This window comes from Dermochelys coriacea, chromosome 11, assembly GCF_009764565.3.
Source record: "Dermochelys coriacea isolate rDerCor1 chromosome 11, rDerCor1.pri.v4, whole genome shotgun sequence".
Taxonomy (NCBI): Eukaryota; Metazoa; Chordata; order Testudines; family Dermochelyidae; genus Dermochelys; species Dermochelys coriacea.
In genome coordinates, this window is record NC_050078.2 from 79,642,594 (window position 1) to 79,670,177 (window position 27,584).

At 48.7% G+C, this 27,584-nt stretch overlaps 1 long non-coding RNA gene and 1 other non-coding gene across 2 annotated transcripts; one reads left to right on the top strand and one right to left on the bottom strand.

The window, feature by feature from the left end:
- Positions 1–8,506: 8,506 nt before the first annotated feature.
- LOC122458238 lies at positions 8,507–26,629 on the top strand. Its single transcript, XR_006278160.1, has 2 exons — positions 8,507–8,544; positions 24,619–26,629. It is a non-coding gene; the product is annotated as an uncharacterized LOC122458238 (long non-coding RNA).
- Positions 21,763–21,844, bottom strand: TRNAS-UGA. The gene has a single exon. It is a non-coding gene; the product is annotated as a tRNA-Ser (tRNA).
- Positions 26,630–27,584: the final 955 nt, after the last annotated feature.

A 27,584-nucleotide genomic window follows, 5' to 3' on the forward strand; every position in this document is an offset into this window, starting at 1 on the left:
AGTGTTGCTGCTCTCAGGCAAGTGCCTGGCACCCAGGAATCCGGCATCCAGGAGGTGCAATTGTAGGTTACCTGCTGCTCAGCATCTTCAGTCTTGGGCTGGACCATGCTCAGTTGCTCTGTGTGGATGGTGCATGTGCAGTCCAGTCTCTCATAGGAGTGGTGAGAGGCTGGAACATGTTCAGTGCATATGGGATCTTTGGAGAATTTAGGTGCATGCATGAAATGCAATTTTTCAGAGGCTCATAACTGGGCCAGATTTTCACTGGCCTGCAAAAGACACAACCCTGACTCCAGTCTGATTCCCCTGTCAAATTTTAAATCCCAGCTTGAAAGCATGGAGGCATAAGACCTTCTCAGAGAAACAGTTGCAATATTTTTTTCAATCAGAGCAAGATAAGACAGAATCATAGAAATGCAGGGATGGAAGGGACTACAAGACATCATCAAGTCTAGCTCCCTGCGCTAAGGCAGGGCCAAGTAAACCTAGACCATCTCACACAGGTGGTTGCTCAACCTGTTCTTAAAAACCTCCAGCAATGGAGATTCCAAAGCATCTCTTGGAATCCTGTTCCAGTGCTTCACTGCTGCTGTGATTAGACAGTTTATCCTAGGGCTTGTCTCCACTGGCAAGTTACTGCACTGAAAAATCACCCCCCTGAGTGCAGCAAGTTTCAGCGCAGTAACTTGCCATTAGTTTTATTCAAGTGCTGGAAGAGCTCCCTCCCCGTGCTGGCGCCGCGACCACACTGTCGCGTCAAAGCACTGCCACGGCAACGCTTTCATGCTGCAAGTGTATGCAAAGCCTTAATAGCTAACCTAAGTTTCCCTTGCTGCACAGTAAACCCATCACTTCTTGTCTTACCCTCAGCAGACATGGAGAACAATTGATCACTGTCCTCTTCATATCAGCCCTTAACATCTTTGAAGACTGTTATCAGGTCCTCCCTCTGTCCTTTTTTCTTAAGACTAACCACACCCAGTTATTTTAACCTTTGCTCATAGGTCAGGTTTTCTAAACCTTTTATCATTTTCCCTATTCTCATTCTCAGACATGTCTGAACCATTTTTGCTGAAATTTTCCAAAAATGCTCAGCCTGAGGCAGGCACCTAACATGGAAAATTTTAGCCCTAACTGTTTAAATTGATTTAGTTGAAGGTTGGTCCTGCTTTGAGCAGGGGGTGGGACTAGATGACCTCCTGAGGTCTCTTCCAACCCTGATCTTCTATGATTCTATGATAAATTTGTCAAAGTTATCAGAAATTGAAAATAGGGTCTTATGGGAACTGCCAGGCCACCTTAATTACAGGCACCACTAGCAGCTGGGCCTGTAATACTAGTTAGTTAGCATTGATATTCAGGCTTTTCAGGTGCAAATCCTAAAGTGCTTTCACAGATGGATGAACATTATAATCCCCACATTTCAGATGGGGAAACTGAGGCACAGAGACAGTAATGACCTGCCCAAGCTCTTCAGTGCTCCCTGTCCTGGATTTTATAGAAGAAAGCCTAGTCTGAATCCATGGCTGTTGAAAGAATCTCCACCCCTCTTCAAGGCTCCAAGCCTGACAGGGCTGCAGGGCGGATGTTGTGTATTCTATAGTAAATGTGAGAACTGCCTACCTAAATAAGTGTCATGATTTCCAGGGTACTGAGCAAATACAGAGGTTCTCAGACTGGGAGGATGCACCTCTCTGGTGGGGGCACAGAATGTATTCAAGATGGGACATAAGAAACTTTAGGAGAGCCATACCAACCTACCTTCTGCGTTGCTGCTGGCAGTGGCACTGCTTTCAGATCTGGGTGCCCAGCAGGCAGCTGCCACTCATTGCTCTGTCTTCAGCGTTGGATGGTGGCAGATGTACTTGTGTGGTGGGAGCGGTGTGAGGGGAGGGGCGTAAAGGACTAAAGACACCAAGAAGGGGGAGCATGATGACATCCATTTGAGAACCACTTGTATATGTTAAACGTGAGACCTGCCTACCTAAATACGTGCCCGATTTTCAGGATTCTGACCAACTACTGATCCAACTAACTAAAATGGTAGGTACAAGTGCTCAGTACCATTGAAAGGCAGACCACTTATTTAGGTACCTAAATAAGAATGTTGGTAGCTAAGTTCAGACCCCAGCTTTGAAAACATGGTTTCAAATAATTCTTTGTAAATTATTGTTCCTCAAACCCTAGAACCACAAGTTTGTGTTGAAAGTCTCTGTCCCTCCCATCTCTGGAAGCAGGAATTGTTCTAAACTTCAGACTTGGCAGCAGTACATTAAAAAACCTCTCCTTAACTGATTTTTTTCCCACACACTGTCACTGCAGGACAGAACAGATGTTGAGATTCATGAGGAATTAACATCAACCTCTGTGTAAGGTGGCAATAAAGAGAAAGTTCCCTGAGGTTCATCTCTAAGCACGAGCACATACTGCACAGGTGTCTAAATCTGGCACTGATGCTGCAATCCACGCAGTCAAAAACCCATTAACCTCAATGGAAATACATACGTGAGTGGTAGACAACACTGATCTGATCAATTTAACATAATCTCTGTACACATACGCACATCATACCTCATTTGAAAGCCTATTAGGTCTACTTTAAGATGAGTTATGATACGGAGCTGTCAAATGTCACAATTACCATACAAATGGAGATAAACAATGACACCATCAACACTTTAAAATGACCACTTTGAAATATTTGCATTTTTTCTGTTAGTGTAATGACTCTATGTATTAGTTCAAGACATAAGATTGGATTTCTTTGTGACCTTAAAGCCCCAACAACTAAAGGGTAAAACAAAATTGAATAATAAATTTGCATGGATATCACGGAAATGTAATAGCGCAGGTGACATTTCTATTCACCATCAACATCATCTTATTCACCATTACAGGCTCTGTGGAGAGTGCTTGGGTTACCCCAGTCTTCACTGCCTTGACACATACACAGTTCCATGCAGGAAAGAGTTTTCTGACAACAATCCCACTTCTGCCCTTTGAGTCTGTGATGACAGTTTTCTCTGTTCCCATATCACTCCGAGTTCCATTGACAGAACCAGGAGTCTGACACACAGCAAATTCCTCAGATTCAAATGTACTGTGTACTTCTTCAGGGAGATTTAACATACCAAGGATGGTAGCCTCTGGCCTAGTTTGGCCTGTCTGCTGTAAAGAAATATGGAAACATGGCACACTGTCCATGTAAGTGGAGTTTCCAATCACCCTCTCACTCTGCACAGACATTTAACAGTAGTAGCCACATAACTTGGAGAAAATGATCCCAAATTTGAATCTAGGAGAAGGGGCATTCACCCATGTCTGAAATTCCTCCTGTAGTGGTAGCCTCCCATGATGAGTTACAGCATCATCAAACTCTTTAACGACATGTAATAAGGACTCAGTGTCTTCAAATTCCAACACCTTTTGAGTGACAAGGTGGGGGAGGTAATATCTTTTCTTGGAGCAACTTCTGTTCCTGAGAGAGTCAAGCTTTTGAGCTCACAGTGTCAGCCACCACTTGGGAGACAAAAGCTGGAACTACATGAGGTGTACCTCCTCCCTGCTCACACCATTTAACAAATGAATAGAGTTTCAGAGCACTTGGCCTCAAATGCTGAAGTCAAGCCATGCACAGCATGGTTGAATTGCATACCAGCAGGCATGTGATCTGTGGTACAAGGTGCATACACATCAGAATCAACAAGAAGGTCTCGCAATCCTTTGCCTCCCTCAAATTTCCTAATACATGCAACACAGGAGCACAGGGTTCGAAAACCACCCAGGTGAATCACATTGGTACCCTATTCATTTGGGAATGTTTATTTCACTTGCTGAGCAACAGCATATAGCTGCTGATCCATGGGCTGAATGGCAGGTTGCTGTCCTAGAGCTGCTGCCGTTTCCTTCCATTTCAGCATTGTAGCATAGACTGTGGCCATGTCAGCTCGTTTGGCATCCAGAGGAGGTGCTTATGCAAGTTCTGTGTAGGTGCTCTTCTATGTTGCAAATTTGTGATTGAAACCCATCCATAAATGGAGTCATTTGAGTGTGAACAAATGGTAGTGGTAAGACATGATGAGATAGTCATCTTAATAGACATCAGGAGAAATCTTGGACAGCGTTCATTTGTAGGAGACAGTTTCATTTTCAGTCCAACCCCGACAAATTTTTTAACAAATATTTAGAATTGCCAGAGGACCAAAACCTCCATTCTCCTCCCAGCTCAAACGCTATGAGGGACCCAGCATGTGCAGCTTTCCCTGGGGTGGCAGCGTGTTTTCTTGCAGTTCCCACTCCAGCCTCCTTTGCTATTTATTTAGTAGTAGTAATATTTTATGTGGCTAGAGTGGGTTATTCCCCATTGCCTATTTGGCCACTTGGGCAGATATTGTTTCTGACTCAGAACTGTCGGACCAGAAGCAGGTGTTTATAGCTCAGCAGTTGTGCCCAGGGGACTCTCAGCCAGGGCTGGCAGGTATTTTCCAGGATGTACTGGATCCAATCACATATTCATTGGGATTGTCCGGCATTCCCAGATACGAAAGTCATCAGCTCTTGCCAGACATGTTCTAAAGGCAGAATCGGAAAGTCCCAGCCCTTGAGCTGAGGATCAGGAGTTCCCTCCTCTGGTCCAGACCCCATTTTCAATGCACAAGTAAAGTGACGTGAATCCCTAGTCCTGAGGTGTGTTTTGGGAATGTTGGCCTGTGACGGATCTCTGAGTGGAATTCCAGAGGCGGATTTCTGGGTGTAATTTCTGGTGTCGTGTTTGGTTTGGTGTGTATAATCCCTTCTCTAGATAAGCAGGGTGGGTTGTAAGGCCAGATTTTCAGAGGCATTTAGGAGCCTAAAGAGGCAGATAGGTACCTTATGGGAGTTTCAAAAGGGCTTACACGGTTAGGTACCTAACTCCCATTGGTTTCAGTAGCCCATAGGCACATAACTTGCCCAGGTGCATTTGTGAACCCCACTAGGTGTCTGTCTGCCTCTGTAGGCAGTGACATATCTTTGTCACTCTGGTCCATAGTGAAATTCCATGGGCCGTACTGGTCGGGACATCTGCCTCTGTCAGACCTGGACTCCTCTGTGCTTCCTGTGCTCAGATTTGTGAGGGCACAGGCCCTTCCTTCTGGGAAGCCAGGGACCTCACCCCTCCATGAGACTCTATCTGTGAGCACATCCTGTCATCAGCCGCCCCGGGCCTTCTGTGCCTGTGCCCATTCTCTGCTGGCATCACAGATGCAGCCCTAGGGAAAGCCAGAGTGGGAAGAAAACTGGGGCTGGAGTTCATGTTGCATTAGTTTGAGTTACTTTGTGAATACAGCAAAGTCCCAGGCAGGGGTGAGTTTGACCCCACACGGCACGTGCAGACTCTGTTTGGAGCAGGGTGGGAATGCCGCTTGTTTACAGCGTCACATCAGCAGGAGTTTATAGCTCCTTAGCCAGTTTCTAGCCCCCTATCCAGTGACAGAAGGAGATTGTCCATCAGTGCCCCTAAAGCAGTTGCAGTTCCATGGCCTGGCCTCAGTTCCAAGCAAGCCGTGTCTAGAGTGTGAGCTTCAGCCAGATGAGCTTGTGGTGGGCCGTTTGCTAGCTCCCCTCCTCTCAGCTCGCTCACGGTTAGGAGGTCTGACAGCGGATGATAGTTGGTTAGAACTGAAGCCTCCAGGGTGGGTTTGCTCAGTGTTGGTCAGACTATTGCATGTTGGGAAGATTCCTTCTCAGACTGAGGCCAGGGCTGTTTAGGTGAGGGGTGGCTGGCCCCATTTCTGTCTCCTGTTAACAGAAGATAAAGCATGGCCTCCTGCCCCAGCAACACTGTGAATTCTGTGACAGACATGCTGAATTCCATGCATCACGATCCCACCCAGCTGTGAGGAATGGTGATGTTCCCATGTCTTAGTGGTATCATTTCAGGCTGTCACATTCAGGCAGGTGTCACTGTACGATTACACTCAGTTCATTTTTAAGATTATCTCTGCAACCACAAGGGCTAGAAATAGGGTGTGATACTGTGCTGGGCCTCTGGGACTTACTTGCCGCACAGAACTCACAGCTCTGGGGGACAGATGGCAAAGGTCACTTGACACCACTTCTGCACCCTTGGACTTCCAGGCTGCTCTGGGGGAGGAGGGTAGCAGAATATCCCCCAGTGTAATTTAAAGTAGCCAGGGGAGCTACCCTAAGTCACAGGAGCCCAGTGTGGGCCACATAGGGGAGACTGGACTGTGACAATTGCCCCTAGTGCTAACAATATGGACCCAAACCCTCTGCCTGCAGCACATTCCCTCCCAGCCCCACTAGCACCCAGCTGTACTCCCAGCACATCCCTTATGGTGGGGTTTCCAAGGGGCCCTGTGATGCAGAGCCTGTGGTTGTGTTGCACAGTGTCTGTATGGGGGAAATTCTTCCCCAGCCAGATACAGATTTTAACGGCCCCTGTACAGTGCCACAGTGGGCTAGACTAAGAGCTTCGATTCTGGATGCCGGTGGCATTGCCAGGGTGCCTTTCTGCAGAACGCCACTGCGAGTTTGGAATGTGAAACTATTTGACAGGTTACCAAAGAATTGTGATGCCAGAGGCAGAACACAACGATGGGGAATGACCTTTGGAATGGCTTCCCTGAGTGTCGCTAAGAGGACACACCTGTGTGTAACTTTCTCTGTTTGTATTTGGGTCTGTTTATTTTCTGTGCACTTGCAGTTTACAGGGGGGCATCCATGGATAGAAAAAGTTTCTAAAAACAAAATTTCAATGTTGTTAATTAATTGGTTGTTGGTAATAATGCTAAATACTTATGAGTGAAGCATTTTGGAGCTGTGGAGTCGTAAAGGAAATATTTATTTTTATGAACTTTTCCTCACCTCTTTATAATTCTTCACAAACCACTCAGACTGGTTCTCTGGGCTGTGAATCAGACATTGACAGTGCCTTGTTGGTTACAGTCAGGAGCCTTTAAGTAGATATCTGAAGAGATCTGCAGCTTTCTGATTCATGGCCTATACTGTAAATACCTCCAAGTGACCTGAAATGCACAGATTTCCCTGCTCTCCTGCACCCCCACTCACTGTAGTCTGGAGTTGGTGGAGTCTAGAGTTCTGGCAGGTCCCTCTCCAGTCCCTAAGGGAAGTGTTGCCTGGTCTGCTCTGGAGGGCTCTACCACCTATCCCAGCACAGCAATTACAGCTTTTATTGATTGCTGGGTTCCATAGAGCTCCCAGAAATTACGCAGCTTCATTAAAAGTCACCACTGTGTCATTACCCTCCTCTGCACCATCTGCTGCCTCTTGTTAGCAAAAACTGCCTGTTCACCACTCCTTTTCAAAGCTCATCAAAAAAAATTAGGGGCAGATAAAACCCTGAACATTACACTTGACACCAAGAATGCACTCCCCCAAACACTTAAAGCCTCTTCCTGCTCTTCAGATTTGTCCAGGCTGCAATACCCAACCATGCCAATTTAATGTATTGGTCAGGGTGTCCCCTTGCCCTATGAACTGCTGGTGGAGGTCTCTTGTCCTTTCTTTACCCCCAAAACTAAAACTTTACTGAATGTTTACAAAAGTGTCCAAAACTGCCACAGAACTGAAATGCAAATGAGGCCTGACCCATTCAGTCATTTCCCCAGCTCACGAGCAGATGCCAGCAGAGAGCTCCTTCTGCCATGGAGCCCATCTACACCGGGAGCTCTGAAGCAGCTCCTGATTGTAGTGGTTCCTTGGTTAAAGAGCCCTTTAGGACCTGCAGTTTTCTCCCTGTAAAGGGACTTGTATACTGATTAGTCACCTCTCAATCTTCTTTTCAGTAAACTAAACAGGTTGAGCTCTTTAAAATAGCCAGAGCCTCGCGAACCAGCTGAGCGGCAGCGAACCAGCGGAGCAGCGGGGACAGCAGAGCAGCTCACAGCAGGAGTTTGCCTGGGACTGGTAAGTATCCGAGTGTGTGTGTTTGCTTGCTGAGGAAGTATCCGAGCGTGTGTTTGCTGGGAGGGCAGGGAAGAGAGCCTGAGTGAGTGTCTGATTGGCTGCTAGCCTGCAGGGGGCGGGCATTAGGGTGTCTGTGTGTTTGCGTCAGGGAAGCCTGGCTGTTTAAAAATAGCCAGAGCCTCGCGAACCAGCTGAGCAGCGGGGACAGCAAGCAGCTCACAGCAGGAGTTTGCCTGGGAGTTCGCCTGGAGTGAGCCCATTGAGGCTTACATCTTGCCAACGTCTCTGAGGAAGCTCATAGTAGGTAGGTGATATGGAAGGTGGGGGGTTCAGCTGTTGTGACCTGCACTGGATGTGCCATGTTTGTCTTTCTTCCACAGGACAGAAGCGACTTGTCTGTACAAAGTGCAAGCTGGTCTCCATATTGGAAGAGAAGATTGAAGGTCTGGAGCAACAGGTAACGACCCTGCGTTGTATACGAGAGACTGAGGATTTTCTGGACCAAACTCAGGATAGCCTTCTAGGGGCACAAAGCTCTAAAGATATAGAGCAGGTTGCACAGAGGAGCCAAGAGGCCAGTGAAGAAGCTTGGCAAACATGTGACCTCCAGAAGAGGTAAGCGGAATGTCCGGGTTCCAGTAACACAGACACAGGTAACTAACCGCTTCATGTTCTCTCCACAGGTACCATTGCGGAGAGTGGACCAGATGATAGGTCTGGGGGGGGGAAAGCAGAAGGAGACTCCGCTGGTTGGGAGGCATGAGATGCGATGTCCTGAGGTTGGGGGTTCCACGACCACCACTCCCAAGAGGAGAAGGCGGGTGGTGGTGGTCGGGGACTCTCTCCTCCGGGGGACTGAGTCATCTATCTGCCGCCCCTGACCGGGAAAACCGAGAAGTCTGCTGCTTGCCAGGGGCTAAGATTCGTGATGTGACGGAGAGACTGCCGAGACTCATCAGCCCATCGGATCGCTACCCCTTCCTGCTTCTCCACGTGGGCACCAATGATACTGCCAAGAATGACCTTGAGCGGATCACTGCGGACTACGTGGGCTCTGGGAAGAAGGATAAAGGAGTTGGAGGCGCAAGTGGTGTTCTCGTCCCATCCTCCCCGTGGAAGGAAAAGGCCTGGGTAGGGACCGTCGAATCGTGGAGGTCAACGAATGGCTACGCAGGTGGTGTCGGAGAGAAGGCTTTGGATTCTTTGACCATGGGATGGTGTTCCATGAAGGAGGAGTGCTGGGCAGAGACGGGCTCCATCTTACGAAGAGAGGGAAGAACTCTTTGCCAGCAGGCTGGCTAACCTAGTGAGGAGGGCTTTAAACTAGGTTCACCGGGGGAAGGAGACCAAAGCCCTGAGGTAAGTGGGAAAGCGGGATACCGGGAGGAAGCACAGGCAGGAATGGTCTGTGAGGGGAGGGCTCCTGCCTCATACTGGGAAATGAGGGGCGATCAACAGGTTATCTCAAGTGCTATATACAAATGCACAAAGCCTTGGAAACAAGCAGGGAGAACTGGAGGTCCTGGTGATGTCAAGGAGATTATGACGTGATTGGAATAACAGAGACTTGGTGGGATAACTCACATGACTGGAGTACAGTCATGGATGGTTATAAACTGTTCAGGAAGGACAGGCAGGGCAGAAAAGGTGGGGAGTAGCACTGTATGTAAGGGAGCAGTATGACTGCTCAGAGCTCCGGTACGAAACTGTGGAAAAACCTGAGTGTCTCTGGATTAAGTTTAGAAGTGTGTGCAACAAGAGTGATGTCATGGTGGGAGTCTGCTATAGACCACCGGACCAGGGGGATGAGGTGGATGAGGCTTTCTTCCGGCAACTCACGGAAGCTACTAGATCGCATGCCCTGATTCTCATGGGTGACTTTAATTTTCCTGATATCTGCTGGGAGAGCAATACAGCGGTGCATAGACAATCCAGGAAGTTTTTGGAAAGCGTAGGGGACAATTTCCTGGTGCAAGTGCTAGGGGAGCCAACTAGGGGGAGCGCTTTTCTTGACCTGCTGCTCACAAACCGGGTAGAATTAGTGGGGGAAGCAAAAGTGGATGGGAATCTGGGAGGCAGTGACCATGAGTTGGTTGAGTTCAGGATCCTGACGCAGGGAAGAAAGGTAAGCAGCAGGATACGGACCCTGGACTTCAGGAAAGCAGACTTTGACTCCCTCAGGGAACAGATGGCCAGGATCCCCTGGGGGACTAACATGAAAGGGAAGGGAGTCCAGGAGAGCTGGCTGTATTTCAAGGAATCCCTGTTGAGGTTACAGGGACAAACCATCCTGATGAGTCGAAAGAATAGTAAATATGGCAGGCGACCAGCTTGGCTTAATGGTGAAATCCTAGCGGATCTTAAACATAAAAAAGAAGCTTACAAGAAGTGGAAGGTTGGACATATGACCAGGGAAGAGTATAAAAATATTGCTCGGGCATGTAGGAAAGATATCAGGAGGGCCAAATCGCACCTGGAGCTGCAGCTAGCAAGAGATGTCAAGAGTAACAAGAAGGGTTTCTTCAGGTATGTTGGCAACAAGAAGAAAGCCAAGGAAAGTGTGGGCCCCTTACTGAATGAGGGAGGCAAGCTAGTGACAGAGGATGTGGAAAAAGCTAATGTACTCAATGCTTTTTTTGCCTCTGTTTTCACTAACAAGGTCAGCTCCCAGACTGCTGTGCTGGGCATCACAAAATGGGGAAGAGATGGCCAGCCCTCTGTAGAGATAGAGGTGGTTAGGGACTATTTAGAAAAGCTGGACGTGCACAAGTCCATGGGGCCGGACGAATTGCATCCGAGAGTGCTGAGGGAATTGGCGGCTGTGATTGCAGAGCCCTTGGCCATTATCTTTGAAAACTCGTGGCGAACGGGGGAAGTCCCGGATGACTGGAAAAAGGCTAATGTAGTGCCCATCTTTAAAAAAGGGAAGAAGGAGGATCCTGGGAACTACAGGCCGGTCAGCCTCACCTCAGTCCCTGGAAAAATCATGGAGCAGGTCCTCAAAGAATCAATCCTGAAGCACTTAGAGGAGAGGAAAGTGATCAGGAACAGTCAGCATGGATTCACCAAGGGAAGGTCATGCCTGACTAATCTAATCGCCTTTTATGATGAGATTACTGGTTCTGTGGATGAAGGGAAAGCAGTGGATGTATTGTTTCTTGACTTTAGCAAAGCTTTTGACACGGTCTCCCACAGCATTCTTGTCAGCAAGTTAAGGAAGTATGGGCTGGATGAATGCACTATAAGGTGGGTAGAAAGCTGGCTAGATTGTCGGGCTCAACGGGTAGTGATCAATGGCTCCATGTCTAGTTGGCAGCCGGTGTCAAGTGGAGTGCCCCAGGGGTCGGTCCTGGGGCCCGTTTTGTTCAATATCTTCATAAATGATCTGGAGGATGGTGTGGATTGCACTCTCAGCAAATTGCGGATGATACTAAACTGGGAGGAGTGGTAGATACGCTGGAGGGGAGGGATAGGATACAGAAGGACCTAGACAAATTGGAAGATTGGGCCAAAAGAAATCTAATGAGGTTCAATAAGGATAAGTGCAGGACCCTGCACTTAGGATGGAAGAATCCAATGCACCGCTACAGACTAGGGACCGAATGGCTCGGCAGCAGTTCTGCGGAAAAGGACCTAGGGGTGACAGTGGACGAGAAGCTGGATATGAGTCAGCAGTGTGCCCTTGTTGCCAAGAAGGCCAATGGCATTTTGGGATGTATAAGTAGGGGCATAGCGAGCAGATCGAGGGACGTGATCGTTCCCCTCTATTCGACACTGGTGAGGCCTCATCTGGAGTACTGTGTCCAGTTTTGGGCCCCACACTACAAGAAGGATGTGGATAAATTGGAAAGAGTACAGCGAAGGGCAACAAAAATGATTAGGGGTCTAGAGCACATGACTTATGAGGAGAGGCTGAGGGAGCTGGGATTGTTTAGTCTGCAGAAGAGAAGAATGAGGGGGGATTTGATAGCTGCTTTCAACTACCTGAAAGGGGGTTTCAAAGAGGATGGCTCTAGACTGTTCTCAATGGTAGCAGATGACAGAACGAGGAGTAATGGTCTCAAGTTGCAATGGGGGAGGTTTAGATTGGATATTAGGAAAAACTTTTTCACTAAGAGGGTGGTGAAACACTGGAATGCGTTACCTAGGGAGGTGGTAGAATCTCCTTCCCTAGAGGTTTTTAAGGTCAGGCTTGACAAAGCCCTGGCTAGGATGATTTAACTGGGACTTGGTCCTGCTTTGAGCAGGGGGTTGGACTAGATGACCTTCTGGGGTCCCTTCCAACCCTGATATTCTATGATTCTATGATTCTATGATTTAAGTCTATCACTATCAGTCATTTTCTCCAGGTATTGAAACATTTCTGTGGCTATCTTTTGCATTTTCTCCAGTTTTTAAACATCCTTTTTAAAATGGAGACTCCAGGACTACATGCAGGACTCCAATCTAGTCCCACCAACATCATATTCAAAGATAAAATCACCTGCCTGCCCTGCTCACTTCTCCCCTGTTTGTACAGATGAGGATCACACGCGCCCTTTTATCCACAGCATCACTCTGGAAGCTGAGTTGTTTGCACACTGTGAGCCCTAAATCCCTTTTAGAATCCAGTCACTGCTTTCCAGGATACAGCCTCTCTCTATTTTGTTGGTATGGCCCACACCCCTTGTTCCTAGGTGTGGCACTTTCCAATTGTCTGTATTAAAATACCTTTTTTGTTGGTTCGTGGCAGAGTGCCCTTCTGAGGGAGTCAGAGTAGCAGCCATGTTAGTCTGTATTCGCAAAAAGAAAAGGAGGACTTGTGGCACCTTAGAGACTAACAAATTTATTTGAGGATAAGCTTTTGTGAGCTACAGCATCCGATGAAGTGAGCTGTAGCTCACAAAAGCTTATGCTCAAATAAATTTTTTAGTCTCTAAGGTGCCACAAGTACTCCTTTTCTTTCTTCTGAGGGAGTGTGAGCCCCCTCTCCTCTATGCATGTGTCAGGATCTGGAGGCCCTTAACCCTCTGGTGCCTATGAGCTTTTCCCTCTGCCTCCCATAAGTTTACTGGGATGTGGGGGGCCCAGCACCTCTTGGTGGTGTTTGAACCCCTCTCCCTGCCACACCCCATGTAAGACAAGAAGTGAGGGGGGTAAGTCCCTCCTGGGGATGTCTGCAGCCAGGTCTATACTAGGAAGTCAAATCGGTGTAACTATGTTGCTCAGGGGTATGAAAAATCCACATTCTTGAGCAACGCAGTTATACTGACCTAACTCCGTGTGTGCACAGCGCTGCAGTGATGGGAGGGCTTCTCCCACTGACATAGCTACCACCTCTCAGGGAGGTAGATTAACTATGCCAATAGAAGAAGCCCTCCCATCAGTGTAGGTAGCATCTTCAATAAGCACTCTAGCTGCACAGCTGCATCTCTGCAGCGTTTCAAGTGTAGACCTGCCGAGAGCCTCTCTCCATGTTCCCTTTCATGTGAGCTATGATCTGGGGGTAAAGGTTGGGGTAGTGCCCCTCTGCAGGGATCAGAGCCCCTCACTCTGCCCGCCATATGAGCCAGGTCTGGGGAATCCCTACATCTTTTGATGTGGTGCTCAGAGGCATATTAGGAGTATGTACTAAGAACACACTGCTGAAGACTGGAGTGAGGAGTTGAGAGCAGGAATACATATCATGGATTTTCCAGCACCAATGAGGAGCAAGATAACACCCATTGAGATGAATGGAGTAATTTACTCCTCTCAGAGCTATTGTTTCATGCTGTGTCATCTATACTGCCTAGTCTTTCCATTCTCCCTTTGTCCTTCCTAAAAAGTTCCCCTTGTAGCATTAGCCTGTGGTGAGGATCTGGGTATAGCACAGAAATGGCTGATGATTGATTTAATAAATACTATAGTGCAGTGCCGGCTCTGCTACAGATCTTTCCGTGTAAAGGATAATTATTTTATGTGTTTTAATATATGCATGCTTCTCCAGATTGTTTTGAAATTTTCAGTGCATTATGGGAGTGTGGAATACCATTGGTAAGCCCAATGTGGGATTATTGAGCACAGGGTTCACAAAATACAGCTTCCCCCAAGAAACAGCATTTCATAAAGTTCACAGATTCTTCAAATATGTTTATGCACACCTGGCTTCTCAAATGGTAATAGGCTTAATGGGATGGGAAGGGGAGGGTAAACTGGAAATAGTGGTGGGAGGGGCTACATGTTGCAAGGGATTGTGCGGGATAGAGAAGGAGAGAGACACACCAGTCTCCTTTCACATGATTAAAATTACTGTAACCACCATGTCCTAAAAGTATCAGGTAGGTTATTGGGACACAGACCATGTCTCAGAGTAGCAGCCGTGTTAGTCTGTATTCGCAAAAAGAAAAGGCGTACTTGTGGCACCTTAGAGACTAACAAATTTATTTGAGCATAAGCTTTCGTGAGCTACAGCTCACTTCATCGGATGCATTTGGTGGAAACCATGTCTGAGATTTCTCTCACCAGCCCTGATAAAAACTGTGTACTACAAATATTTCCAAGCATGGCCATTATCCCTATTCAATTACAATAAACTGTAATGGGGAGGACAGGGCAATTAGGCATCAGAAAGCAACGTTGTGGCCTTGTGGAGAAAACAGTAGACTGGGACTGAGAAGTTCTAGGCTTTATTCCTGGATTTTCCAATGGTTTTTTGCAGGTGACTTTGGCCAAATCATTTTATCTCTCTGGGCTTCTGTTTCCCATTTGCACAATTGGAAGGATGATGTTTCTCTCTCAGACTTACCAATGAAAAAAGCTAAGTATAATCATCATTTCCTGGCCTTTGCACTGTACTGAAGACAAGTTACCTACCTGCCCTATACTCAAACACTTCACCTGCTTCACAGAATGAATACCCCTTCTACTGCATTTTATAGCCTCTTCAGCTCTTTATATAGCTCTTCACTCTTATGCACATACTATCCAACACTGCATTTTCACTTACCCTCATTAAACTCACAGGCCACTCCCACTTCACTGCTGACAATCCCCATGGAAAGAAGAACTCTCTACCCCGCAGTGACACTACCAACAGAACACAGCACTGAAATGAGGTACATTGGATCTCCCAAAGTATACAGACACCTCTTTTGTTTGATCATACACAAGTGGGGGTCAGGGAGAAGGGCCCACATGAGCCCCAGAAGGGCATGGCCCTCCATACCTCTTTACAGCACAACCACAGCTCTTCCACACAGCTCCATCTAATGTCTCCATACACTGTTTTGATTAAGGTATTTTAGTGCTTGTAGGCCCAGAATGTATTAAGTTGATTTTTAGAGCCTGTTAGACTTTTGGTACGTTTTTCAAAAGCATCTGTTTAAAATAATGTAGGTCTGGGATCAGGCACCTGACAATGCAGATGGGGGCCTAGTGGGTTGTTCGAAACAGGTTAGGCACCAGGGGCTAGCTCCACAAAAATATTGACGTGGGCTTGGCTGCTACTTTCACTTTAGCTACCTAAATCTGACACTTAGATGCCGCCGATCCTCAACCCCCCTGCCAGCTACAGCCTAAAGCCCCTCCACACCTAAATTTCTGAGGTTGAAATCTTCCAGGGGCCTAAAAATCTGCTCCTGAGCATGCTCACACCTGCCTCAGACAAGGCACCCACTCCCTATTTCAGACCGAAGCCCCAGCACGCTCCTCACACGACATGTTCCCTGGCCTGTCTCGCAGGTGGGCCCAGTTCGATGGGCCATTGAGCTTTGGCTGCTGCGGGCTCAGCAGAAATTGTCTGCAGTCTGCGCACAGCAGGATTTAAATAACTCCAGAGAGACGGGACAATGAGCTTCGTCCTGCAGACTCTCCATTGGCTTGGCAGCAGCCATGACTCCTGGGGAGAAGAGCCGCCTCTAGATTTCCCCCTCAGCTTCAGCCTGGAGCAAGAGTTGAACGGTCCCCTCCCGGGCACAGACTGGAGCTTGCTGACCTGGAGCGAGGCCCTAGGCAGTGCTGCAGCTCCTGGAGGCTGGAGTGAAACTCATCCACTCCAGCTATGGCGTAAAAGAACTAAGGCCTGGGTCCACAAAGGAATCTCACAGCAACAAACTTTTAGGCAGCTAAAAGTCACTAAAATCCAGAAAGCCTGAGTTAGATGCTCAGGCTCCCTGTACAATCAATGGGAAGAAGGAGGTGCCTGCAAGTAGGACCCACAAAACCCAGCATGCGAGACATCTCCACACCAATGCTAACCAATGCTCAGGTTACGAGGTCTGGCTTAGAGAGAGGTACCTTTGTCTGCTTGGGAGCCCCTCACCTGGAGTTAGGTGCTTAGGTCATTCTGTGCAAAACAATCCACCAGAGGAGGAAGAGGTCATGGTGCTGCTGGCTCCCTTGCGGCATTTAAAGTACTCGACCAGGATGTGGAAGTCCTGGGTTAAAATCCCCTCCACAAAAATCCCTGTAAGTTGTGCGGACGCGCAGTTCCATCTTTAGCCACCCTGGTCCTGCACTGGGACCTGGAACCGGCAGTAGCGTTGCCACACCCCATCCATGTGCAGAATGAATTTTGTGATGTGTCCCACCTCCTCTCCATCTTGGTGCACACAATAAAAATTCACTTCGCACACGGACATCAAACATGAGAGGAAACCTGTTCCTGACTTTCAACCTGTCTGTCACATCTTGAATTTCATACATTGACTGATTTTACAAGACCAAGAACATTAGAGGAAATCATGAATTGCTAAGCGACAATTAATGGAGAGAAGCAGTAAAATTAATCCCATACATTGGATTGGTTGTGACTTATTTGCCTGATTTGAAAAGAGACCAGAAGGACCTGAGTCTCCTCGCTGTCGATAGCCCCCTGCTTGGCCAATCAGCATTGAGATGCTGAGGGGTGGGAGGCTGAGAGGACAGCCTAGGTCACCATCAGAAAGGATCACTATCAGATCCAGACCCCCCCTTTTTTTGAGGATCCCCCACAATGAGAGCAACTCCCCCTCCCTCGCCCACACTCCACACACATCCCTCCTTAGTAGAGGGAGGGAAGCTGGGAAAAAAGAAGCAAGAGAAGAGGAGAAACGAGGGAGGAAAGAGGAAAAGGGAAACCAAAAAGGATAAACCCCAAGGTCCCCAGTGATTCCAAGCGTCAAAGCGCTAGGTAGGAAATCAGATTCTGCCCCCTTAAGCCAGTGTTTTCTGTGCCTAGAATTCTGCCTGCAGAGGGTGGATCAGACCGAACAGTTCCAAACCTCTCGGAGCCTCTTACCTTGTCAAAGGGAAGTTCGTTTTCTGGCACAATCAGTGGTGGAAAAGGAGAAAACTCCACAGAGTCTCCTCCTCATGCTCGCAAATGTGAATCCTAATTCTCTCTCCGTCCTCGAGGAGAGACCTGGAGAAGGAGACGTGCGGCAGCAAAGCCGGGGGTTCGGAGGGGTCTCAGAGCCTGCCCTGGCCTTGCACCTCTGCCCTGCCCGGCTGATGTCGGGGTCTCTCTGTGAGGTCACCCCCTCCCCACCACCTTTGCCCAATGGGCTGAGGTCCTGCAAAAGGCCTTTGTGATGTCGCTGCCCCACCCACCCCTCCCCTCCAAGCTGATGTCCTGCCCCCACCCAGTCTCTTTGGAGGTTGGAGTTGTTGCCCTGGATCTCCGCACTCAGTGACTGTTTAGCCTGGGGATGGAGCCGGCTATACAATAAACATCAGTTTTTCATAAATTAGTAGACTTAAGGCCAGAAAGGACCATTGGAGCATCTAATATGACACCCTGCATATCCCAGCTCTCCTGTGTATCACAATAGCTGCTTTTTGACTAAAGCACCTTCCCGAAAGACATCTAGTCTTCACTGGAAGACATCAAGAGATGGAGAATCTATCACTTCTCTTGGCAGTTTGTTCCAGTGATGAATGGCCCTCCCTCTTACAAATCTCTGCCTTGTTCTAATGCTGCTTCCAGCCACTGGTTCTTGTTATGCCTTTCTCTGCAAGACTAAAGAGCTCTTTACATACTTGGTGTTTTCTCTCAGCGAAGGCACTTGCACACTGCAATCAAGTCAAGCAATCAATGGGGCATGGTTGACTGGAGGGAGGCTTCTCTGCTCCTTGAAGTCTTTAAACCATGATTTAAGGACTTCAATAGCTCGGACATGGGTGAGGTTTTTCATAGGAGTGGGTGGGTGAGATTCTGTGGCCTGCGTTGTGCAGGAGGTTGGACTAGATGATCAGAGTGGTCCCTTCTGACCTTAGTCTCTATGAATCTAAGTCACCTCTCCATCTTTTTAAAAAACTAAACAGACTGAGTTTTTCAATCCCTCCTTATAAATTTTCTCCATCCCTCAAATATGGCTCTTTTCTGCACCCTCTCCAGTTTTTTTAACATTATTTTTGAAATGTGGACACCAGAACGGGATGCAGTATTCCAGTGTCAGTCTCACCACTGCTGAATCACCTCCCTTTCCATCCTCTGTTTATCTATCCATGGATGATGTCAGGGACTCCCAGGACTTGTGCTCTCTCTCAGCCTCGTACCGTCCTTGGGAGGAACCCCCTTCAGAGACAGCCCTTCTCGGAGATCCAATCTCTCTCGAGGGTTAAGCCGTAGGCCCTTCCGCCTCCTGGAACCCCTCTTCTCTGAGCCTTGAGCATGCCTGTCTGCCATGGGCCCCCCCAGGGAGTCCCCTCACTCTGGACCCCTGGGGCCTCTACTCCCAGAGGGAAGAATGTGACCCCGATCTCTAGACTGCAGTGACTCTCAGCCAGTAAAAGAGGGGTTTACTGAGCATCTGAACCCAGCACAGGAAACTCTCAGGGCCTCAGGCCTGGCCTCCCTCAGCACAGCACATCTAGGCCTCTCCTGCACCCATGTGGGCTCCGGCTGTTTTCTCTCCCCGGTCCAGAAGCCCCCTCTTTCCAGCTAAGCATCCGATATCACCTTCCCACAAGCCTCTGTCATTCGTCTTCTGTCCCAGGTAAACAGGCTGCCTGGTCTCCTCTATCTCAGCCTCTCCTCTCCTCCTTCTTTTGTTTCCCCCTGGCTGGAAGCAATCACCAGGTCTTCTCTCCTCAGCCCATTGGCCTACTACTGGCCCGAACTGGCTGTGACTTCCAAGCTGGGCCTCCCGCTCACCAGTCGCTGGGTATCCATTCTCCAGGCCTTCGCCTGAGGTCCCAACTGTCAGGCGAGATCACCACTGGTCCTCTGTAACAACAAACTACCTCTCCCACCAGTGCCACCTCGTTAAACAAACAGCACCCAGGGAAACTGAGTCCCACACACGGCATGCAAACCACTGAAAAACCAAGAAAATCCCCCCGTCATCACCACAGCATCGCACCGGGAGCTGATGTTGAGTGGCTTGCCCGGTATGACACCCAAATCCTTGACAGAGTCACGGCTTCCCGGAGTACAGTTCCCCGCTCGGTGGCCTGCCTGCTCTGTCCCGCTGCCCCCTCCCACTGCGCCAAGAGGGGACCTGGTGACTGGAGCTGCTGTGGTTGTGTGAGAGCGCCGGGCCGAGAGACCCAAGGGCACCTCCGTTCTGGAACAGAGGGGTCTGGCCTGTAGGCGCAATCGCCCCCGGTTTGGGGCACAGAAGGGGCTGTGGCTGGCAGCAGCTTGACGCCCATTCCCCAGCTGCACTAGGCACTGGTTGAATAAGTGCAACGTCTGTGTTACACACGGGCTCCTGGTGCTCGATCAGAAGCACTGGACTGCTTCAGAGTTCTCTGTTTGCAAGGTCCTCCCTGGAGATTAGAGAGGTTTAGAGGTAGAGAGATTAGCAAGGTGGGGAGGGGATCTCTTTCATTGTCCAACTTCTGCGGGGGAGGGACAAGCCTTTGAGCTCCACAGAGCTCGTCCTCAGGCCCTGGTCTCTCTCGCCAACAGAAGCTGGTCCAATAAACCATATGACCTCCCCGGCCTGGTCCCTTGGTGTTTTGTGCTCCCACGGGCGTGGCTGGGAAGGGCCACAGGGCTCAGCAGGCCCAGGGAGAAACCTCTGGAGACAGGAGTGGAGCAAACCTCACAATCCGTGTGGTTACTGCAGGTCTGTGCAGCTGCCCCCTCCTCCCTCAGTGTAAGTCTGTGGGGGAGACCTGGCAGCCCCCTCCCCAGCCACAGTCTGTGTGTGCCCAGCAGTTTGTGTGTGTCACAAATTTGTTAGTCTCTAAGGTGCCACAAGTCCTCCTTTTCTTTTTGCGAATACAGACTAACACAGCTGCTGCTCTGAAAGCAGCCCCTTGCTCACTCCCACGTGGAGCCCAGATCGGGGTGAGCTGGGTCTCTGGTTTGTTTGATCCCTGAAGGGTTTTCTGAGTTCAAATTGGGACCCCAAGTTTCTCCTAATTTGAGGAAATCCCCTGTGAAAACTCACCTTTTCCGTGTGTCTGTTTCACACCCTCTGCCAGAGACGTTCCCCATGCTTTCTCCAGTTCAGCTGGCAGCAAGTCTAGTGCGAGGGGAGGGGGAGAGAGCTGAGATTTCAGGCTGCCGTGTTATGGTGGGATTGCTGCTATTAACTGACTGAACGTGCTAATTCTGAGGAAGAAACAGGGACGGGGCAGAGCTACAGAGTCAGGGAGTGAAATGGAGAAAATACAGGAAGCATTTCTAGCAAGGGCGAAGTGTAATGAACAGAATCCAGAATATTCTCTGGTTTCAGAGTAGCAGCCGTGTTAGTCTGTATTCGCAAAAAGAAAAGGAGGACTTGTGGCACCTTAGAGACTAACAAATTTATTTGAGCATAAGCTTTCGTGTATTTTCCACCGAATGCATCCAATGAAGTGAGCTGTAGCTCACGAAAGCTTATGTTCAAATAAATTTGTTAGTCTCTAAGGTGCCACAAGTCCTCCTTTTCTTTTTAAGAATATTCTCTGTACACCTTGTCTAACTCTGGGCCTGATTCTCTTCCGCATTGATGACCCTTTCCCTGTTTCCGGCCGTGTCTGGAGGGCTTTATGCCCCTGTCGAGCCCCTTCACACTGCCATGAACCAGGCCCTGTGTCATCCTGGGTTTCAGATGAGCCCGAGAAGTTGGGGGGCTACCGGTGCCTAGAACATGGCCCTGCCCCCAGTCATCCTCTTCCCCCGAGGCCACTGTTCACTCCTCTGGCCCCCGAGGTCCCCCTACCTGCCCCTCACTCCTCTCCGACCCTTCCCCCAAGACTCCACTCACTCCCTGCTTGCTCCTCTCTGCCCCTTTCCCCTAAGGGGCCATGGGGCCAGGCACCCATCCCTTTTTTCTGTCTTAGGTGAGCGGGGGGCAGTGGGGTCCTTGGTGGAGGAGGGAAAGGAAAAGGCACGAGAAGATGGGACCTTGGGGGAAAAGGCCGAGGGGGGGGTGGGGCGCAGGTTTTTGGGGAAGCGGCGGAAGGGGGATGGGAAGAGGCAGAGCAAGAGCAGGGCATCAGGTTAAGAGGCAGATGGGAGCAGGGTGCAGGAGGGGCCCCCACTTCTCTGGAGCTTCACTTCCAGCACTCGAAAGATGACCACGGGCCCACGTGCCTCCGGAGGGGTGACCCGCCCCATATCCCCAGCGTTTCCCCCCCGCATGGACGACCTTTTGGGGGAGGCTCAGCCTCCCCTGGCCTCTTATACGTGCTTCCTATGCTCAGCTCCTTCCACACTCTGGAGAGGAGCAGCACCCAGGGGTAGGGCTGAGCCAGGGGTGCTGGGTGAGGGGCAGAGGCCTCGGGAGCTGAGAGTTTGCCTGAGACCTCAGGGACACAGCGTGAGGCACCATCCCAGGCACCTCTATGCAAGGAGCAGAAAAGGGTTTACTTGGGGTGGGGAGTGTATTGAGAGCGTCTCAGGGGTCTGTAGAGATGTCTTGCCCTGGTGAGCAAGCGTGGCTAAAACACAGGCCTTGCTGTGAGCAGGATTTGAACCTACGCAGGGAAACCCTATTGGATTTCAAGTCCAACGCCTTAACCGCTCGGCCATCACAGCTGTGAGTGAAATGACCCCCTAAGGCCCCAGAAAGTGGTAAATAATCACAATGCCCAGGCCTGAAGTCATCTGAAACACAGTCTCAAAGGTGCCACAAGTCCTCCTTTTCTTTTTGTTTGAATTCTAACAAATTTATTTGAGCAGATGCTTTCGTGAGCTACAGCTCACTTCATCGGATGCATTCGGTGGAAAATACAGTGGGGAGATTAATATACATAGAGAACATGAAACAATGGGTGTTACCATACACACTGTAAGGAGAGTGATCACTTAAGGTGAGCTATTACCAGCAGGAGAGCGGGGGTGGAGGGGGACCTTTTGTAGTGATAATCAAGGTGGGCCATTTCCAGCAGTTGACAAGAACGTCTGAGGTACAGTGTGGGGTGGGGGGGGGGATAAACATGGGGAAATAGTTTTACTTTGTGTAATGACCCATTCACTCCTAGTCTCCATTCAAGCGCAAGTTAATTGTATCCAGTTTGCAAATTAATTCCAATTCAGCAGTCTCTCGTTGAAGTCTGTTTTTGAAGTTTTTTTGATTAACTATTGCCACTTTTAGGTTTGTAATCGAGTGACCAGAGAGATTGAAGTTTCAGAGTTGCAGCCGTGTTAGTCTGTATTCGCAGAAAAGAAAAGGAGTACTTGTGGCACCTTAGAGACTAACAAATATATTAGAGCATAAGCTTTCATGAGCTACAGCTCACTTCATCAGATGCATCCGATGTGAGCTGCAGCTCACGAAAGCTTATGCTCAAATAAATTTGTTAATCTCTAAGGTGCCACAAGTACTCCTTTTTTTAGAGATTGAAGTGTTCTCCAACTGATTTTTGAATGTTATAATTTTTGACGTCTGATTTGTGTCCATTTATTCTTTTACGTAGAGACTGTCCAGTTTGACCAATGTACATGGCAGAGGGGCGTTGCTGGCACATGATGGCATATATCACATTGGTAGATGTGCAGGTGAACGAGCCTCTGATAGTGTGGCTGATGTGATTAAGCCCTATGATGGTGTCCCCTGAATAGATATGTGGACACAGTTGTCAACAGGCTTTGTTGCAAGGATAGGTTCCCGGGTTAAGTAGTTCTGTTGTGTGGTTGCTGGTGAGTATTTGCTTCAGGTTGGGGGGCTGTCTGTAAGCAAGGACTGGCCTGTCTCCCAAGATCTGTGAGAGTGATGGGTCGTCCTTCAGGATAGGTTGTAGATCCTTGAGGATGCGTTGGAGAGGTTTTAGTTGGGGGCTGAAGGGGATGGCTAGTGGCGTTCTGTTATTTTCTTTGTTGGGCCAGTCCTGTAGTAGGTGACTTCTGGGTACTCTTCTGGATCTGTCAATCTGTTTCTTCACTTCAGCAGGTGGGTATTTTAGTTGTAAGAAAGCTTGATAGAGATCGTGTAGGTGTTTGTCTCTGTCTGAGGGGTTGGACAAATGCGGTTATATCGTAGAGATTGGCTGTAGACAACGGAAGCGTTGTTCTAAGTCAACCATAAAAATGTTGGCATATTGTGGGGCCATATGGGTACCCATAGCAGTATACAGGTATACATTGTCCCCAAATGTGAAATAGTTATGTGTGAGGACAAAGTCACAAAGTTCAGCTACCAGGTTTGCCGTGACATTATCGGGGATTGTTCTAAGTCAGCCATTAGAACAACGCTTCCTCAGCTCTCGTCCCCTAATGCCTCTACTCTACTGGTGCTACATTGATGACATCTTCATCATCTGCACCCATGGAAAAGAAGCCCTTGAGGAATTCCACCAGGATTTCAACAATTTCCATCCCACCATCAACCTCAGCCTGGACCAGTCCACACAAGAGATCCACTTTCTGGACACTATGGTGCTAATATGCGATGGTCACATAAACACCACCCTATATTGGAAACCTACTGACCGCTATTCCTACCTACATGCCTCCAGCTTTCATCCAGACCACACCACACGATCCATTGTCTACAGCCAAGCTCTAATCCAAGGTCACTCGATTACAGACCTAAAAGTGGCAATATTTCAACAAAAAAACTTCAAAAACAGATTCCAACGAGAGACTGCTGAATTGGAATTAATTTGCAAACTGGATACAATTAACTTAGGCTTGAATGGAGACTGGGAGTGAATGGGTCATTACACAAAGTAAAACTATTTCCCCATGTTTATCCCCCCCCCGCCACTATTCCTCAGACGTTCTTGTCAACTGCTGGAAATGGCCCACCTTGATTATTACTACAAAAGGTTCCCCCATCCCCGCCCCCCCCGCTCTCCTGCTGGTGATGGCTCACCTTAAGTGATCACTCTCCTTACAGTGTGTATGGTAACACCCATTGTTTCATGTTCTCTGTGTGTGTATATAAATCTCCCCACTGTATTTTCCACTGAATGCATCCGATGAAGTGAGCTGTAGCTCATGAAAGCGTCTGCTCAAATAAATTTGTTAGTCTCTAAGGTGCCACAAGTCCTCCTTTTCTTTTTGCGAATACAGACTAACACGGCTGCTACTCTGAAAAGAATTCAAACAGGAAACCTGGCTTCCAAAGCACAGGGGGATTTTGAGTTCTTGTTGCTTAGCCATGTGGTTAAACATCAAACCACCCCCCTCCTGTGGGGCCTGTAATTGTTTAAAGATAGGGACATGGAGAGGTTAATTGACCTGACCAAGGTCATGCAGGGGGTTAGAGCCCAGCTCTGAGCCCCAGTTCCCTGCTCTATCCACCAATGTACTGACTGTCTCGCTGTATTCAACAATTTTTATTGTCTCTTTTCTCTATTTATAAACAGGACTAAGCCATGACTGGACTGTCAGACTGCAGAATGGGACACGGCTCCCTTCACCTGGACCCTGGATTTTTCATTACTTCAGAGAAACTTGTTAGTGGGAAAATGAACCATATTCAAATGACTACAGATTATGAACCATTTGTTGTTGTTGGAAAATCCCCCCAGCCCTTTCCCCTGAGTCAGGAATTATGATTTATTGGTTCACTCTGATTTGTTTCAGTTTTATGTTCGCATCTATTGCAACTAATCGATCTGAGCCCGTCACTCGTGTCTCAGTTTCCCCACCTAGCTCCCTTCTCGGTACCTTTGATTTTCCTCAGAGTCTCCTTCAGAGCCCTGGTTTGTTGGCACCAATAACCAGGTCTGATTTCAAAGTCAGAAGATGTGTCCTCCAGCTGCTGGAACTTTCCTTTTTCACAAGAAAGAAACAGTTTTTCCCAATAATCATTATCATATTTTACTATGAATTTGTTGCCACTGAAAATGCTGAATTGAGAGGCTTGGAGAATGAATCTCTGTGTATCCAGCCACAGAATAGCTGCAGCCTCAGCAATGGCTGTGCAAGCTTCCCCGAGTGTCCTGTCAATGTGCTTCAGCCCTGATTTACTGAGGACAGGAGTTCAGTCCCCATGGGCAATTCACTCCTTGGCCTCCATGCTTCAGTGACTAATAGATTCCAATGTTCCTGCTGGTCTTTGTTCTGTGGACATCTGACCACCTGCAGCTGGACCAAGGTCCACTCCCTCATGACAAGTTCATTCCTTACCAGTTTCTGAATGGTCATCAGAAGAGAACCCCAGTGCCCTGGAGGTGACAGGCCCATACTGTGTGTGTCCCTGGAGTCCCGGGGCATCGTCCCTGCCCTAAGGCTGTGGCTGCACTGGGGAGTTTACAGTGGCAGTCTCTAGTGGAGCTGCTGGAAGCCGACGGGAGAGAACTCTCCACCCTCAACATGCAGCCATAGCCATGTTGGCAGCAGAAGCTCTCCCAGCAACATAGCACTGTCCACACCGGTGCTTAGGTCAGTGTAACTTGTGTCACTCGGGGGGTGGCTTATTCACACCCCTGAGCGACATACTTTCTACTGACACAAGGGGGAGTGTAGACGCAGCCTTCGCAGAGAAGCAATTAAGAAAACCGCTTTAGTTTTGTAGGAAATGCAGGAACCCCAGGTTTGTAATAAATCAAAGGAGATTCCGACCCCATGAGTCACCTTCACCACTTTGCAGTTGTGCCCTGGGATAGTTGTTTTGTCTCAGCCTGTGGCCAGAATAATGAGGTGTGAAGGGGAAGGAGCCACGCACCTGTCTATGGTCCTTCTGACCTCCTAGAGGGGAGAAAGGAGAAAAGACGCTCAGTCCCCCATGCCACTCACACAGGGAGTGGGAACTTTGGTGGTAATTTAAAGAGAATCAAGGGCCTCAAAGAGAGACAAAGGTGTTAACGTGACCCTGTCACTGTCCAACATTAGAAATGGAAAATATTCAATAAGACTTTTCTTTTTACAGAATACCTTGTGCTCTTTCTCTTTAGCTGGGAGAGTTTTTAGAAGGAAAGTTCCTTATGTGACAGTCTCTTAGATGGTATTTAAGATGGTAACAGCTGTCCTTCTGGGGAAATAGAAGAGGTTAGAGGAGATGGGCTGGAGCTGTCATTGTTGTGGTGTTTCTTGTTAACGTCCAATCCCATTTCCTAGGTGGCAAGATAAGGCAAACACACACCACAAATGGGGAAAGAAAATCACAGCAAAGATAGAAGATGCAGCTTCTGGCTCTGGTGTTGACTTTCTCTTGCAGCTTCACTGCCAGAGAAACACAAGCCTAGCACAAGGCCTTGCCAGCCACTCCGAGGCCTAGCAAACTTGTTCCACCATCAGGCTGCTTGGAGCGTGGCAGTTAGCTGTCATTCTGGTCACAGGCTTACAGCAGTGTTGCAAAATATGCAGTCTTGGCCAGCTAAGTCAAATTTTGATTGAACAGAAGCAGAAGCAGAAGGAGAGGGATAGGAGAAAGAAAAAGAGATACGGAAGGGAAAAGACAGGGAGTGGAGGTGTCTTACTTAGGCCTGGCTACACTGGAAAATGAGGTCGACATAACTACATCATTCAAGGGTGAAATCCACCCCCTTGCGCAGCCTAGCTGAGCCAACAGAAGTCCCTCCTCCTCCCTCCCCGACCCGGAGACAGGGCTAGGTCAAGGAAAGAATTCTTCCATCCCCCAGCTCTCAGCAGTCGGAGATGGCATTCCGTTGGCACGGGGGTGTCTACATGGAAGCACCACAGCTGTGCTACAGTAGTGTTTTCAGTGTAGACAAGCCCTTAGTCCACATCCCAGGTGGTGTTTGGGATTCAGTTGGAACCAGTGGAGATGACAAAGTCATCTAGCTCCCTCTCTCTGGCATAGTCTGATAAGAATATCTCATGGGATTACAACAAGCAAGGTTTGGAGTTTGAGACCCCAGAGCACTTCCTTTTCTGGCTGGTACCTAGCCACTCAGCCAAAGGTGGGGAATTAGCTCACAGGGAAGAGCGGTTGCTTTGCCTGTGAGAGGTTGTGGGCTCAATGGCTGTATTCCCCATGCGCTGCTGTGCATCTTTATTCTGTCTCGTGTGGTCAGCCCACCCGCCTCCTTTTCCTCCAGTTTCGGCCTCCCAGTCCATAGCAGTCAGGCAGAAGATCAAATGCCTTCCTTCCCAGGCCTGCAGCTAGCCAGGGGCTCGAATCCACAATCTTGACCTCTTTAGCGCCAGGATCTGGCCAACTGAATGAGGCAGCCCCTGGGAAGTTCATCAAAGCGTTCCGCCAGCATATGGTTAAAGATGTGAAAAGCATGTGAAAGTTCATCAACTGTTGCAAGAAGTGTGAAAAGTGTATTGTGGCCATTGTGAAGTCCTTTCTTTTTTGGGGGAGCATTAGGACTCTCTCTCTCTCTCTCCCGCTCTCTCTGTGCATGTGTGGGCGCATTTC